Source organism: Miscanthus floridulus, chromosome 10, assembly GCF_019320115.1.
Source record: "Miscanthus floridulus cultivar M001 chromosome 10, ASM1932011v1, whole genome shotgun sequence".
In the NCBI taxonomy this organism is placed as follows: domain Eukaryota; kingdom Viridiplantae; phylum Streptophyta; class Magnoliopsida; order Poales; family Poaceae; genus Miscanthus; species Miscanthus floridulus.
The window spans coordinates 59,847,522-59,865,160 of record NC_089589.1 but is presented as its reverse complement, the minus strand read 5'-3'; the positions used below and the strand labels follow the sequence as shown (position 1 = coordinate 59,865,160).

The following is a 17,639-nucleotide window of genomic DNA, read 5'->3' as shown; positions in this document are numbered from 1 at the left end:
AGGTTTGTCTTTTCTAAATCCATTTTTTAGATGCAGGTCTATCTTTGTAAATAATTCAGAACTTTTTATAATAAGTTAGATGAAACAAAACTTTATATAAGGCTGGACGCGATCAACAATTTTGTGGTTCATAGCTCTTTTATCGAGATCCCAAATATTCATTTTAAATGATTAGATTCTAAAATTCATTTTTTCGTTTTTATTAAACAGTCTTGATACTGACATGGTCTATATTTAAGTTAGGTCAATGCAATGCACAATTCTGTTACTGACAGCTTTTTTATTGAGATTGTTTGGAGACATAAATACTTGTTTTTTTTATTTCTTAGGTTTTTTAATTCAATTTTTTTATTTTTCTTGCAAACAATATTGAATGCTGACATGGTTTATATATAATAATGTTGTTGTTCTCGACACGATCTATGTACATCTTTGTAGTTGATACTTTTTTAAATTTGAGTTATTTTATAGGTCTAAATTAATATATGTTTTAAATTACTATACTTTTGAACTCGATTTTTTAGTTTTTTTAATGATCACGGATGTAGACATGCGCTCTATATCAAACTTGTATTAAACAATTAGGTATAAAGCTTGTAGTTAAAATTGATTTCATTTGGATACCCAAATATTCAATAAAGGTTTCGTAGAAGGCAATACAAAAGTACAAAATCTGCTATATAGCTACTATCACATCATATGCGTGCACAATGGAAGGCATGCTCAATGGAAGACCTTCTATAGTTGAAATTGTTGACAAGCTCAATGGAAGGCATGCTCACCGAATGGTGAACTAGTGCATAGTATGCAAGTGAAAAGACTGTTGCAGACCCATGGCGATTTGCTATAGATGGAATCATAGACAGAATAATTGTATCAGTGAACCAATTACGAGTATGTTCTTTGTGAACAGTGTGTTCCTTGTGTCATGTCACTTTTTTGGAAGCTCCTTCTTGATTTGAGTTATTGTATTTTTTTGTGTCACAAATCTGCATGCATAACCTGTTAAAAATTGTTTGTGCGTAATTGTTGTTTGTTTTTTCTCATGTTATGTGAACAACATTTTTTTGACCAAACAAGATGAGAGGGCCCTCCTGAATTTTATACATTTGAAAGAAAGAAACTATATACAGAGTACACAAGGCCTTTGTAATGATTATGTGCTCATGTACATGATTTAGGGGACTTAGATGACAACCAAATCATTAGAACTAGCTAACATATGTGTTGTGTTAGACAAGTCCTAAAGATCCTAGGGGTCCAAAGAAACAAGTGTTTGGCTTGCGTCCACAGCGCGCCGCAGCTCGCCGCTCTGCAAGTGTGGCATGACGCGTCGGCCAAACACCCACGCGGCCACGCCGCAACTCGCCGAAGGTTTGGCAGCCGCCGCACGCTCCGGTTCATCTTTGATGCCACGGCTTGCCAATTGTGTGGCATACGATTCGTCCGCCCCACTCGCGGCGCGGCCGCAGCAGCTGTGGCGACGTGCATGTGCGGCGGGAGCCAAACATGCATGTGACGCTGCTGCTTCCGCACCCTCTTGGCGGCAGCAGCAGGCTGCTGCTTGGACCTCCTCTCCCTCGCCTCGTCGGCGTCGATCTCCTGCTGCCGGCACTCCTCGCTGCAGAACGGGGTGTCGCCCCTGCATTTGTCCAAACGCGGGCACCAGCATCGGATCTCAGGAACAAGGACGGCGGCTACTCGCCAACGTTATTTGACACTAGCTAGGGTCTTACCTATACATGAAGATGTCCTTATTGCGGCCAAGCAGCCGGCCGCACCGGAAGCAGGCGTCGAGGAAGTGGTGATCGCGCTCATCAGTGGTGTTGCCATTTTCTTGGGTCGCGCTCAGGGTGAGGGTGTGAGAGGAGGCGTGGCCTGGGAGCCCTGCCTTCGGGAAGGGCTCAGTCTCCCAAAAGGCGTGGAAGCAGTGGAAATGGTAGTCCTCCATGGGTTCTCTGTTTTGTTTCTGGGCGATCGAGCAACGGGAGGAGGAGGAAGGTGGTGATGGAGTTTGGGACTTTGCAGTGGGTGAGATTGATGGACGTGGTTTATAAAGGAACGAGGATAGCGGGGGAAGCGCGCGATTTACATTTTAGTAATTTTTTAACTAGCTAGGGACCCTGTATCTCGATGCCTTTGCTACAAATCGGGAAAAAAATTGTGTCTGGGCTCATTCCGCGGAGGATGAGCCACCTCCCCAGATGCACGACGCGTGGCGGCGCTTCTAATCAGACGAGCAGCGTTCACTCGGCTCCCTCGGCTTGTAATCAGAGGTCGTCGGCTCCCTTGGCTCCCCGGTCCACTGCGGCTCCTCGGTTCCACGCATATGAGTGCGGCTCCCTCGGCTCAGATGCGGAGCAGGATGTCGCGGCGGCGGCGGCGGCGGCGGGGGCTCGCGGCCGCATCGCACAGCAGCAGGTGATCCAAATCGGCCAGGAGGAGACGCGCCCACGCCCACCTGGATGCCCGCCGCGAAGGCTGCACGCAGCTCTGCGACAGCGCCGATAGCAGCGGGTCCGCGGCTGTGCAGGACAGCTGCAGGTTGTCTAACGCAGTCAAGAGCAGGCGCGCCCACCTGGGCACCGCCGCTGCCGCATCCTCGTCCTGCTAATGAAGCTGAAGCATTTGTTTGACTTGTTGCAGGTTGCAGGGTGCAGGGTGCCGGCTGCAAGGAACATTGAAGAACAGGCACCATCCTGCATTGTATCTTGCATTGTGCGAATGGGAATGAGAACCTCCCAACAAGAGCAGCGAGGCAACCAGAAGATAGGATGGTGGACAAGATAATTTTTTCTTGTATTGGCATCTGAAGATGTCTAGCTCCAAAAGATAGGACTTGTGTCTTGTGCCTGACAGTAACTAGGATGGTTGCCAAAGATGTAAACATAGATAGTACATGGGAACTTCCTGGCAAAGTAAACTGTATAGACATGTTACAAAAATGTAGAGCTTTAGTCAATTATGTAAGGCTGAACATGTTCTTCTTAAGTCTGAACATGTTTCATTTCATAAGGTCCCATGACAGTAAAAGAGTACAGTTACATATTTTTATGATTTTCCACTCCATCAAAATGCAACTTCCTAACAGCAGTTTGCACTGCGTCTTCTTGATCAACTCCAATTAAGAGACTTGTGTATCCTCCTAGTATAAATGGAGCAGCCATTCCAGAAGGATCTGCAATTGAATTGAAGTGTGGCATGTACGGAGCTGCCGTAGTTGAAGATGGCCCAGGATTAAAATCCTGTTTCACAGCATAAGAAAGTGTTCACAAATAATGCTTGTAAGTGAATAAATTGTGAAAATAGCTATTGTCTTACAGTCATTTGTATTGGAGCAGCAGGATCATCTCTATTTTCTACATCATTGTTTAGATCTTCACCTACAATCAAATATATAATATAATAGAAGATTAAAAATAAATTGTAGACATAAGCATAACATAGTGGGCAGGCTCACTACCTTTCTTCTGAGCACCCTTCTTCTTCTTCTTCCCAGTCTTCTTTTCAACAGCATTTTTGAAACGTGTATTCTTTGGACCTTTTACTACTTGTGGAATTTTAAATGATATTACACCATTTAAAGGTTCTTGGACACTTTCATTTGGAATTGGAGTAACCTCGTTGGATTTTTCATGCATCTCGCTTAGAAAAGTATCTGCCTCCAAGTTCAAGCTATGTAAGGCTTTCTGCAATTTATCAAGAAGTTGCTTTGACGGCGAACACTTCAAAGCAAGAGATGCGGCCGGTCGAGATATAAGTGCTGCCTGTGTTTTCAAATCTTCCGTCTCAGTTTCTTTTTTGTTGATATAAAATCCACTTTTTGCATATTTTGTCCATCTAAGGCAGTATATATTGCGATGGCAAATTGTATACTCCATTTGTATTGAAGACTCTAAGAGCATCCTTACACAGCATACTTGCAAGATGTAGTTCCTAATTTAGACAACTTATATTACAGGTTACAATGTAAAAATTGAAATGTAATGTAATAGTATACGTACCTATGGATTCAAACATCCGGCAAGAGCATGTAATGGTGGAATCTTCGGTGTTAAATACTACTGTTGCTCCACGCTCAGATTGCATATACTTAACAAAAAATGTAAAGTTTGTCCCCACAGCTTCCACCAAATCACATGTCAATGTAAACTGTTTTTTAAATTCTTCCTCAAACTCTGAATACATTCTCCTTGTATATGATTCAGCTGCAGTATTCAACATAGGTAGATTTGGAATGTAGGTAACTAGGTTCTTTCGGCGTGACTTAAAATCTGCATCCAACTCATTTTCACGCAGACTAATTGCAACCTTCTCACATTTTACAAGGAGTTCTGAAAGTCCGAGTTTCCTATGAAATCTTTTATTGAACACATTATTCATACCTTCGCTCCTTTGGATCGAGTTCATGTCTGCTGTAAAAGAGTCACGGTATACAACAGCTCACTTTGCCCTCAAAGCATATAGGTTTGCCATCCATGAGTTATTCTCAAGGTTGTATTTAGCCAGCAATTCATGCCATTTCTCTATGAAGTAAGCCTCTGATCTATCTTCGTACACACATTTTTTGAAATTGGTAGGAACTTGTTATCTGACTCATGAATTACATGACTAAGATGTTTACCAGCATTTAAGCAAATGTGCCACAAACAAAGACGGTGGCTTGTATTTGGGAATACATAAGCAATTGCGCCTGCCATAGCCGCGTCTTGATCAGTGAAAATTGTGCTTGGGTGCTTTTCCTGACATTGCTGTTAGGAAGGTTTTGAAAAGCCAAACAAATGATTCAATAGTTTCATTAAATAGAAGCGCACACCCAAAAATTATTGTCTGTCTGTGATGGTTGGTGCCAAGAATTGGAGCAAAAGGCATTTCAAACTTATTAGTTTTTAAATGTCGTGTCAAATGACATAGCATCACCAAAGCATTTGTAATCCATGATAGACTGACCATCTACCCAAAAGAAATTTGCAATACGACCATCCTCCTTGTCTACCTGAATCGCATAAAAAAATATAGGATCTTGTAGCTGTTTATTTCTCAGGTATTCAGATAGTGTTTGTGCATCATTGGCTTTTAAGTACTGTCTGCGTTCGTGACCAATCTCATTATTGCAATCCATCTTAGACATAGGCATTTTGTCTTCCCCTCCATAAAACTCCATGAATTCATACACTTGGGCTGGCTTCATTCTGGCTTCCCGTATCTGCCCAATTAACTTCATGTCTGCCTCTATAACTTGTCGTTGGGACCTCAGTTTGTGTGACTTATTTGGACTAGCCAGATAATAGTTGTGCTCTTCTACGACCTTTTGCACTGTCCAAATCCCTTCCCTGCTGATGCTAAACTGAACACGAGCATCATAGCCCGTCCTTGTGACGTCCTTCTGTGACAACTCATTTTCTCTATGTCCCTGGTTAATGCAAACTATATGTTTCTGACATAGAGTATCATCTTGGCGGTGCTTTGTCTTGCTCTTTCTAATACTGAACCCAACCTTACCAGCATAGGTGTCATACATCTCATAAGCCTTTTCCTCTAATGGAAAAGTCATTCCAACTTCAGGAGTGATCAAAATTTTTCTAGCTTTATCAACCACCTCTTGTACATATCAATTGTCACTTAAAGTTGTACCATAACAAAACAAAATATCATATATCCTGTCAAGTTTGTTACTTATATTTTACCTCAGCATGTACTTCATTCTCCATTGATCTAGACCTGTTAACATTGCCATGCACACTGCCATCAATACTGTCGATGGCCTCTGCTCCCATGGTAACTGACACAGTGTTCTGTGAAAATATGTGCACTATATTCATGACCAAACAACAACATAGATGAAAAGGCGATATCATCTAAACGAATAAACAACCTGTGTTAGCTGATCTTCGTCATCTCCATGAGTACCACCGACGCCATCAATTGGTAATGCGCATGAAGCCTCCATCACAGAAGATGTTGCCATTAAGTCGACAGTTCTTATGTCTTCTTGGTCTCAAACGCCGGCCATAGAAGTTGATTGATTCATCGAAGTGCTGCTGCAGCGGCGTGCAACTACCTGCACGCAGCGGCGGCATGTGCGACTGCGTGCACGGTGGCGGCGTGTGTGTGCAACTACCTACACGTAGCGGCGGCATGTGCAACTGCGTGCACGGCAGCGGTGGCGTGCAACTGCGTGCACGGGTCAGGCGGCGGCGGCGTACAACTGCGTGCAAGATCTATTAGAGAAGTTTAGATACCGAGCCGACAGGAGCCAGCCGGCCTTGGATGCGTGTACGAGCTGTCGAGTGTGGGGGTTATACCCCCGAGTACCACAAGATGGTACATGGGCCGCACCATCCGAGGTGGCCCGGCCCGTAAGATCGAGGCGTGCACGGCAAGATTACAAGTTGTACTAGATATTGTAATAGTACCAAATAGGATACTTTACTTGTAACCCTCCTCCTCCAGAGTATACAAGGAGAGACAGGGGTCCCCCTCAGAGATGACCTCAATCAATACAGAATAATGAGACACAGGACGTAGGTATTACGCCAACACGACGGCCGAACCTGTATAAATCTTGTGTCTTGTGCCTCTGTAACCATCTGGTTCCTGATTACGCGCACCGTCTACTGACAATCTACCATCATGGGCATACCCCTAGATGGACTGCCGACCATATTTCATCGACAGTGGCGTGTCAGGTAGGGGGTGTGCGTGCTGATCCATGGTGAACCAGATGGACCTCAAGATCAATCCCATCCGTGGCAATTTAGCTTGTGGCGGCGGCGTCCTTCACCTACGATGGAGTCGTCGTCTTGAGGCTCTTGCAACGGCTTGACGTCGCTGTGCGAACTCGTCATCAAGTCAGCTATCTGCGGCGTCGTCTCCGGCGTCGTATACCTGGGAAGCAAGCCAAGATTTCAACGAGATCGGATCTGCTTCCGAGCTTCAGCAGCGTCATCGGCGTTCAGAATCTACTACCGCAGATTTGGCATCGGCCACTACTTCTACGAACCACGGCATCAGTTCATCGTGACCCTGTAGGACTAGATTGGACTTGCATGTTGGTTGTTGTTGGCTACCAGTCCACCGCATGCATCAACGTTCGGGTGCAAGCTGTCAGGCAAGAAAGAAATCAAAGGCTGTGTGATCTACAGTGCCATGCAAGCTGAAGATAGTCCAGATCTCCATCAGGCTCACATGCGCTCATGTAAGGCATACAAGCAGAGATGCCTGACAAAAGAAGGTTACGACCTGCTCGGCGAACCTTCACGCAAGCAAGGAAGATCTCCGACTGCGCCCGACCTCGGCTAGACATGCCCAAGGGCTTTTGCCACCCCATGCGATGGAACTAGGTACATGCCCTCCGACCACCGAACTGATCGAGCAGCCACGTCGACCACGGACCACGTCGACCACGTCCCGAGTGGCTCCGTTGAGCTCCGACCACGTCGACCACGGACCACGTCGACCACGTCTCGAGCGGCTCCGCCGAGCTCCGACCACATCGACCACGGACCACGTCGACCATGTCCCGAGCGGCTCTGCCGAGCTCCAACCACCTCGACCACCAGACCACGTCGCAACAATGATCGCCACAAAGAACGGCGCTATGACAACCGCGACCACCGTCACAACAGGCCGAAAAGCACGAGGACCGGACAACTTTATCGCCATCGACCAGATTTCTATCCAAAGATAAGTACACTTCTAATATTTATATTTAATATAATTTTCATTACGACGTTTCTCCACAACATTCTCGTCATGATTATTCTTCAAATAACGTTTGTCCATGTATACAATCTTAAATATAACATACAGCTACACTTAATGTAAATCCTCGACCAGTCATGTTGACGCTCGATGTCTCCAGAAATGGCCCTGTCTCCGGCTCCTCCCTACACGTGCATGAGCGTCTGCCCTCTGCGTTATGGGTGGTCGGCAGCGGCTCCTTAGCGACGCTTTTTTCTTCCTACACGTGCACGGGCTCCGCGCCCCGCGTTATGGTTAACGGGCTAGCTAGGGCTGGAGACTCAACTACATACTAACTGGTCGGGCAGTTTATATTAAGTATAAACACAAACTTCATATTAACATTGATGTTTACAAAGCACCAACTGCTTTATCACATCATGCTCATTTGCAAATGGCTGCTGAGCGTCATACGCTATTTTTTCACCGCTGATTTTTTCTCCATAATTTATTATTTTATACATCATGTACTACCATTCTACATATTTATATTGCAGGAATTTCGAGCTACGCACGTGGACTTCGTTGCTCGCTCCTCGACCTGTGCTCGGGGACTGCCTCGACCACTCTCCGACCACAGCTCGGAGCCTTCGCGTCTCGACTGCATGCGACTGGCGACTCGCATACAGTTGGGATATTTTTCTCACTTAGACCTTGCTACAAGGCTCATACCTCGCCTTCCAGCAAGCTCAGGGACTACATCGGTACGATGCACCTGCCGGTGCATCTCGTATCGCTTGTACGACGATTGGATTTTCAACTTAACTGGGAATTCTTTTTAGACCCTGGCACCACGTGCCTACATCACCTACTACCAGGCTCGGGGACTAAGTGGGCACACTTCACCTTGCGGTGAATGTGTCTATTTTATCGACCCCTACGCTCTGACTATTGGTCATAACTATTACTGTACAAGGGTCACTTACATTTCGTTTCAGAAATACAAGTGAGCACACTTGATCAGGAAAGAAATCTTTTTTCTTTTTTCTTTAGAGCACCATGCATTTTTCGGACAACCGGAATCTTCGGCTATAATCGTGGTCTACTGCTCGCTGTGCTGACCAGAATACTAGCATATTTGCTTGGTCGATGTTTCAACCAGTTGGAGATGACATGAAGACAGACTGCATTAGCCGAAGAAGATCAAATGGCGTGTCGCAACATAATACATGGTGCTTGGGGACTAGCTGTGAGGGGTATTAACCCCTATACCCTTACGGCTAGGCTTGGGCCGGCCCAGTCCAGGGGGTCCGGTCCACTAGAAGACGACGCGTGGCTTGCCCGATCTGCTCGGAGTCCCGCGCAAGGAATCAAGACAGACTTGGAGATCAAACAAGATCCTGGTCGGTTAGAATAGGAATCCTTATCCGGCCACCTATGGCAACTGTAACCGGTTAGGATTAGTTTCCAGATCTGTAACCCTGCCCCTCAGACTATATAAGGCGTGCAGGGGACCCATCTCAAAATCATCTCTCATTGACATATAGCAATACAATCAGACGCATGACGTAGGTATTACGCCTTCACGACGGCTGAACCTGGATAAAACCTCGTGTCTGTCTTGCGTCACCATCTTGTTTGTAGCTTGCGCATCTGTCTGCCGATAATCTACTACTTTGGGCATACCCCTAGGTAGACTGCCGACCATATTTCGTCGACATCAAGGGAGCCGAGTGAACGCTGCTTGTCTGATTAGAAGCGTCCCCACTCGTCGTGCACCTGGGGAGGGGGCTCATCCTCCACGGAATGAGCCCAGAGTCCACACAATTTTTTTCAACAAATCGGCAACAAGATTGTTTGGAGACATAAATACTTATTCTTTTAATTTCTTTGGTTTTTAAATTCAATTTTTTTTCAAACAATATTGAATGTTGATATGGTCTATATTAATGTTGCTGTTCTCAACACGATATATATACATCTTTGTAGTTGATACTGTTTTTTAATTTGAGTAATTTTAGAGGCCTAAATATACGTTTTAAATTATCATACTTTTGAACTCAAATTTTTAGTTCTTTTAATGATCACGGATTTAGACATGCACTCTATATCAAAGTTGTATTAAACAATTAGGTCTAAAGCTTTGTAGTTAAAATTGATTTCACTTGGGTACCCAAATATTTGATAAAAGTTTCGTAAAAGGTAATACAAAAGTACAAAATCTGCTATATAGGTACTCAGTGCCATTTTGTGTGGTACAAGGGGAGTCACAAGAGTATTTAGGTCTTGTTTGGATTTGCTCCTCTAAACTTTAGAGTTAAATGCTCTAAACAAGTAATCTAAAGTTAGCTTTAAATTTTAGCCCACTTCACATTAGAGCTTTAGGCCTCAAAACTGAGCTAAATTGCTTTAGAGTTTTTAGATATCTAAAATTTAGAGGAGAAAATCCAGACAGACCTTTACATTATGGGTTTAAAATCTTTGAAAATGCACGCGCGCCTATTCATGTGAAATGACCTGCGATACTCAACTTCAAACCATTTTACATGGACAGCCTACAAGGACCATTTGGTCGAGACGGATATAGGGCCTGATGCCACCTCTATAAATAAATGTATTTTGTACTTAGTGGTCGAGACACGATTATGTCTACAATTTTACAAATTGCAGAAATGATTGTCTACTTAGAGAATATATCAGGTAAAGATATGATGTGTAGCGTATCATGACTAGAAAATTGTTAGTTCTGTAGAGCGTAGTGGATACGATTGTCACACACGATGTCTATCGTATTGTATAGCTGGAATTTTGGTTGATTCAAGCAACCGGAAGCCATTACTGCATTGCGGAGCACATATATATACCTTGTGATGCCTGTTGCAAATCGGCTCTCATGGAAACTTTTTTTATATAAGGAAAGCTTTTACTAAATTGTCAAAGCGTTACATCAAGATGATACAAAGCCTTGAAAATGTAGTTTCGGCCTCGGTCTAATAAAGAGGCACACAGCCTTGAAAATGTACTTCTGGCTCTCGTGGAAACTAGATCACAATTTGTATTTGCTATTGCTTATCGTAAATCGTAACAATTCATACCACAGAAATGTTGGAGTACAAAACGCGGCTATACATAATACATCGCTCAGAGATCAATGCAGCACACACATGCATACATACCAGTTGCACGCGCTTGCATTGCACTGGTTGTGCCGAGAAACGGAACAAACACCTGCAGTGACGCGGAAAATTCCAAAGAAGCCCATCTCTGCGTGCTCGTCGCGCTAGTGCAGGAATTGTAGCGGCTGTTTGAGCTAATTGGGTTTCAAATATTTCATTAAGGCTTAATTGATTGGTAAAAGAAAAGGTTAAGCCTTCTAAATTTGAATTTATGTTTTCTAAAATTTTATCGTTAGAGGCAAGATTTTCAATCAAGTTTTTGTTTATTTGGGCTTGCTCTAACAAAAGATCTATCAAGGAGGGTTGATTTGCAAAATTTAAATAAGCATAGTTACCTTCCTGATATTGTGGGTACGACTGATTCCACCCTAGATCTCCTTGTGGACAGAACCTGTTGTAGTTGTTGTACCATGCATCTACATGGGTTTTGAGGTGGTCTTTCCCTGAGTGTCCGAAGTTTCCGCACATCTCGCATGGTGTATGCGAGTAGAGCGATTGGACGGTACCATATTTGTCCAAACGTTTTATTAGGAGATCCAATTTTGCAGCCAGCATATCCGTTTCATCCACGATATGCATGTCGTCTTCTTGGGTTTGGAGTCTGTCTTCACTCCAACCAGAGCCGTAGCTCTGCTGACTGTGAGTGAGAAGAAGGCTCCTCCGACAGCAGCATCTATGTAGGCTCTGGATGTGGAAGTTAGCCCATTGTAGAAGTTTTGAAGGATCAACCAGTCTTCCATCCCATGGTGTGAGCAGGCAAGGATGTATTCTTGCAGCCTCTCCCACGCTTCTAGGATGGATTCTAATGCTGTCTGCTGGAAGTTGGAAATTCTGCCACGAAGGGCGTTGGTTTTGCCCATCGGGAAGAACTTCGCGAGGAATGCCGTGGAACATTTGTTCCATGTGTTGACAGCTTCCCGGTCCTTGTAGAACCACTGTTTCGCCCTCCCTAGGAGGGAGAACGAGAACAAGCGGAGTTTCATTATCTCTGGTGCGACACCCTCCATGACGACGATGTCATACAGCTCTAGGAAGTGTTGGAGATGTACGTTGGCATCCTCGCTAGGCAATCAACAGAATGGATTTGCCTACACCATCATGATTAGGCTGGTCTTCGATTTGAAGTTCGCATCGCCCATGTTGACAGCGGGCCCAATGAGCACTTTGGCAACAGTTGGGACGAAGTACTCGTGCAGCGCCTTTGTTGGCCATGGTGTTTGGTACAGATGGTGCTAGGGTGACAGGTTCGATTGCCGGTGGAGTAGTGGAAGGAGGATCAACACGAGGTCAGGCCTTGTTTTAGGAATGACTCCGGATTTTGGGTGAAGGTCATCGGCAAGTCAAAACCGTCCTACACTATCCTGTTTTCATCCACAGCAGGAGAAAACAAGCAAAGTTATCCTGTTATAAGCAATGGCTACTACATATGCATACTATCATGAACATGTTCTAATAAATTCTTTTAAACCAGTGCCTTTCCCAGTAATGGCGCCAGAAATGCTTGTTGGCATTTCTAAACGCAATCACCAAGTATGGAGTTATAAGTCCATACCCGGCAACGACGCTAGAAATGCCGTGACAATATTTCTGAACACATGCAGAAATATTCCGCAAGCGCACGAATATATCGTTGTAGCATTTCACCTGAAAGTATTCAGGTATCATTCATTTATATTTTCTCAAAGAAAGGCATGGTGTAAAAGTCTCTAGTAGGGACATGGTCAAGATAACATGACTATATAATAGACCAGAGTTCATAACAACGGTAAATCATGATAAATGTTGGATAGTGTGACACACACACTCAAGCCAATCTCAAGGATAAAGATAAAAGAAAGAATAAAGAATAAAAGAATAAACCTATACGGGAGCAGGCTTATCTTGTATAGCTATGCTAAGATGAGCAGATCATACAAATACATGAATATCTAAGGGTAGCGATCCTAAGTTAAGATAGCTTTGGTCACTATAAACTTACTTCGGGCACCGGTGAACACTGGTCTGCCGAGTGTTGCCGGCCTACAACTCTACGCGTTATCCGAACGTGGAGGAGTGCTAGCGACGGACAGGGCTATCACCACCTACCGCCTACCCCACTTCCGTGGGATACGAGGCAAACGAAGGTAACGTGTAGCTTAGACACCATGTCTACGCTAACCACTACTACTCTAGCGTTGGCCAGGAACATCCGTCTTTATCAAGAGTCCTCTACTAGAGCATCTGCCACGGGGACGGACGACGAACCCACAAGAATATAATGACCAAAACTAATCTTAGAGTAGAACCTACTACCTCAATTTAGGTTTTGTCTAAACATGTATGCTGTATGAAAGATTAAGCATAAAGTTCCATATGCTAAATGAATAACATAAGAACTTTGCTCTAATTTTATAACATAGCTATAATGATAATATGAGAGCAAGAACATAAGAGAAATCTTTATATTATTCATACCAAGAATACTCCAAGGTTCAAGCTCTCCAATGAAGCTTCTTGCCTAACTCCAACTAAACTACTAAAAAGAGTAAAAAGAATACAAGTGTGGAGGGAGAGAGGCTCTTGTGTGGTGTGTGTTGAATGGGGGCCTCTACACCTCTACTTATACATGCTTGAGGTCGGTTTAGCGAAGGATAAATTAGGAAACCATGCTGAACCACCTCTGCATGGCATTAATGAACCGACAGAGAAGAGTGGGGCCGAGCAGAGCTAGGGGCGGTGCGGCCGCACCCTGCCTGGCTCGTCTTGCCACTGCCTTCGCCCGGTGGGTTTCTTGGTGGGCCTGGAGCGCAGCCATGGTGGCGTACGGCCCAAATTTGTCAGTTGAATGGGCGGTCTTCTCATTCCTTGGCATAGGATCTGCTTTACGCTTTGTTTGAAGGCACATTTTGACTATAATTCCATTGTATCCAAGTATGAGTGCTGCAAAATAGAAGTCTTGCAATACAAGTGGAACTATGTCAATAGTAAAGGCATATTTGTGTTAAACATGTTAGTTTTCTCCTTTTTGGATTATAATTGGTGGTTGGATTTGGTCATTAGTGACCGCCAACAGTGGCAGCCTTTTGTACTGTCGTTTTATCATCGTCGGTTCTTGGCTAGAACCGACAGTGATAGTACCAAAACACTGTCGGTTCTTGGCTAGAATCGGCGGTGATATGTAACCGTCCACTCACTGCCGGTTCTAACCACAAATCGGCAGTGATGTGGACCTTCACTGCCGGTTTTCGCCGAGCCCCAATCATTTTCTGATTTTCAAGATCAGAACCGGCAGTAAAGGTACATCACTGCAGGTTCACCAAAATCCGGCACTGATGGTGCCGGTAGTGATGTTCGATTATGTAGTAGTGTAAGATTGAAATAGAAGGGCTAAACTTGTTGTCCAGCCACTAGTTTACTTCCATTGTTTTATATTGGCTAGGATTCATGATTGAGTTCTAGAAACGAGTATTCACCCTCCCCCTCCCCCGTCGACCACCTCGATCCTTTCAGCCACATCATTGGTCAATCAACCACAAACATAGTAATTGATTCGTCTCCTTCTATGACCCATCTAATAACAATGGTGTATATAATTGAGATGTAGAAGCATACCGTGACTAACAGATTAATCATTTCGAATTAATATCAGCATAGGGCCTGTGGATCACAGACAACACAGTGTTTGGAATCAATCAAACTGACCGTGCTACAAATGAACTTCACGCGGTGAGTGCCATGTATAAGATCTTCACATATGGACAGTACCCTTTAATATATATTATTTGAAAGATGTACTACTGACAACATGTCCTATCTAAAAAAATGGTAGACATCCAACAGAAGCGGATCAGAGGAGCCATGCTTGTCAGTTTCAACAATCATAACGGTGGCGTTATTTAATTTGACAATAGTGGTCTAATTATACGATTATTCGGTCAAAACTTGAATTATATTATTATTTTCTAATTGTTCATGCTTGTGAAAAGCATGTAATATTATGTTATTGATTGACAATAAACGAAATGTTGCTAATAACATCACACTCAAACTATCATTTTTTAATAATACAATATATGTTGAAACTTAATTATCATGTCATTATTTTTCATGTTGTAAAGAACGAACATGATGCTAGTTTTTATAAAAAAAAAAGAAAAAACAGAACATGCAAAGGAATGACACGGATGCTTCTCACATCGCAGTTTGATCGTGCCCATCCCCGTGACCGATAGCGTAGTCACGAGCAAGCTATTCTCGCGGCCTGTCGCCACACCCCTGCAGCGCGCATGGCCTCCACAGGTCGGAGCTCATGCATGCGGGATTGACGCAACACTCAACAAGGAAAGATATAACAGACTACATAATGACTCTACGACATGCGTACAGATCGAAGAAGTCAACAATTTAACGAGCAATGGCGCGCGGCTGTCATGGCCACTGGGTTCCAAAAACCAGTGAGAAGACAACGCTAGCAACGACGAGAACAATCTTGCCGTACCTTTCAAGCCTTTCAAGTTCAAGCCTTCTGTTGGTACGGAGCATGTACTCAACCATGCCGTAGATATAAGGGTCGCACGCCTGGGCGCCGTCACCCACATCCTGGTAACGGTAGGTGGCCTCGAAGCTGCGGCGAATCATTTCCTTGAAGCACGCCACGTGCAAGTCAACAGCCTTGCCGTCCATTGTCTCCACATAAGTCACACGGTGGCGAATCTCGCGATGCCTTCCGGCGGAGCTCTAAGGCTCGGCCGTCGTGGACAATGCGTTCCGGCAGTGTGGCGCAGCCCGGGTGGATGTCGAGGTCTTGTTCGAAGCAGTGGTAGACGTAATCGAGCGTGGGCTCGCCACAACCGTCGCAGACCCTGCCCTGGACAGGGGACGGGGGCTCGAGGAGCAAGCGGAACTCCACCTTGCCGTAGCCATAGAGAGGATGCACAAGAGTGTCATCTGCGAGCGCGCAACACGTGTGGAGGTGGATGGAATGGCCGCCGCCGCAATCTCTCGTGTACCTGACCCCATAACCCAGCTCCTTGCAGCCGTCGCACAAGTACGGCGCGGCGCTGGTCATCCGCTTCAGCTTGTGCTCCGGTTGGGCGCGATGGGAGATCTCGGGCGGAGGATCATTGTACAGTTTGGTACGTTTCTGCTGCGTAGTCCTCGGGAGCCCCTACATACAATTAGGTCCATCAAACGAAGATAAGGTTTACATTAGTTATTAATTAATGCTTTCAGCTGTCTGAATATAATGTTAGACACAGTAAGCAGCCAACGCAATTTTTGCAGGCATATCCTGCCCCACCATATAAGGCTAATATAATCCCAGCAATATAATGCCCTAATATTGAATATGTATGTACTCCCTCCATTCTAACTCATGTTGTTTTGGTTTCTTTAACACAGTTTTTGCTATGCATCTAAATATACACTATATCTACATACATATAGCCAAGGCTATTTGTAACTAAAAAAGCCAAAACGACTTATAATTTGGAATAATATATAGTCTGTATAAAACACATCTGATATATATAACTATTAATTGTTATATTATATGCATGTGTCTAAGTGTGGGTCCGAAACGGGAACACATTTTTCTAGTCTTGGATACCGAATAATATAAGCTATATATATATATGTCCATGTTTTTACAATTTTATTCTACTCTTTTTGTAACTCTACCATGTCAGCAGAATATTAACTCTATTTGACACTCATTTAACGTGGATAAAAGATTGCACTGGGGTTAGCCTAACAAAAAGAAGACCAGAACGGTCATTGAATGGAAGATCGGGGAAAATTAATATTCCATGGCACACAGGAGTATCTGGTTAATTTGGGGATTGCTATTATATAGGTGCCTGATATTTTTGAAACGATCAGGCGACGGTGGTGCTAGCCATCTATCATGCTTCTCTTGTTCGCTACATCAACTCAACAGCAAAAAGCAGCGGACGGTACATGAATACCCATCGCCTGAGATCTCAAGCGACTAAATTCTAGCATTTGTGGGTTAATTTCTATAACATATCAAAATATATTTCAAAAAATCTATCATTTTATTATATTGTTTCCACTGTAATATATTATTTAACACTTCTCCTATATTTCAAGTGCCTGAATTTTAAGATAATTTCAGACAACACTCTTGTACTACCAATTAGTACAAGTTGTCACTTTTTGTGATTTGTTATTTGTCCTTGTGTCATAACATACAAATTTTTTGTTCTTGTCTGACTATAGAAATAATTGTGAATTGTTAAATTGTCTTTGTGCCAACACATATCAGATTTTGTGAGTTTGTGGTTTTGTCTAACAGGTTTTAATTCTCGGAACCAAAAATTGCAGATTGCATCTACAGAAATTGCAACGAACTAAAACTGCAATTTTAGTATGAAATATGTGCAATAACCGTCGCCTGAAAGAAAACTAAAATTTAGCAAATCCCATTATTTAAAAGACATGTATAATCGAAGTCTGGTCAGATATGATGTCCCAAAAGTTTTGTATTTATTGTGAGCACAGATAATTTTTCAGAAAAAAAATATTTTTTTGGAAAAATAAATTATATATATGATGGATATTTTACATACATAATTAATAATGGTACCTTTTGCATCCGCGGTTTTGAGTCAATTTCCAAACTTCCCATCTCATCCAATTGACTCACGATATCCTTTATCGTAGGCCTCTTATATCGGTCAGCCTCCATGCAGTTTCTTGCAATCTCGATACATCTTTTCACTTGTTTGCAATCTACTTCAAGTGATTCATACTTGGGTATCTCCTGTAGACACCTTTTCC

The 17,639-nt window shown here is 43.6% G+C and overlaps 1 non-coding gene and 2 pseudogenes across 1 annotated transcript; 1 reads left to right on the top strand and 2 right to left on the bottom strand.

Moving 5' to 3' along the window:
* Positions 1 to 1,252: 1,252 nt before the first annotated feature.
* Positions 1,253 to 1,951, bottom strand: LOC136488725 (uncharacterized; annotated as a pseudogene).
* Positions 1,952 to 3,041: 1,090 nt separating this feature from the next.
* Positions 3,042 to 11,866, bottom strand: LOC136488724 (protein FAR1-RELATED SEQUENCE 5-like; annotated as a pseudogene).
* On the top strand, positions 11,598 to 11,704 carry LOC136490388 (small nucleolar RNA R71). Its single transcript, XR_010767680.1, has one exon. It is a non-coding gene; the product is annotated as a small nucleolar RNA R71 (small nucleolar RNA).
* Positions 11,867 to 17,639: the final 5,773 nt, after the last annotated feature.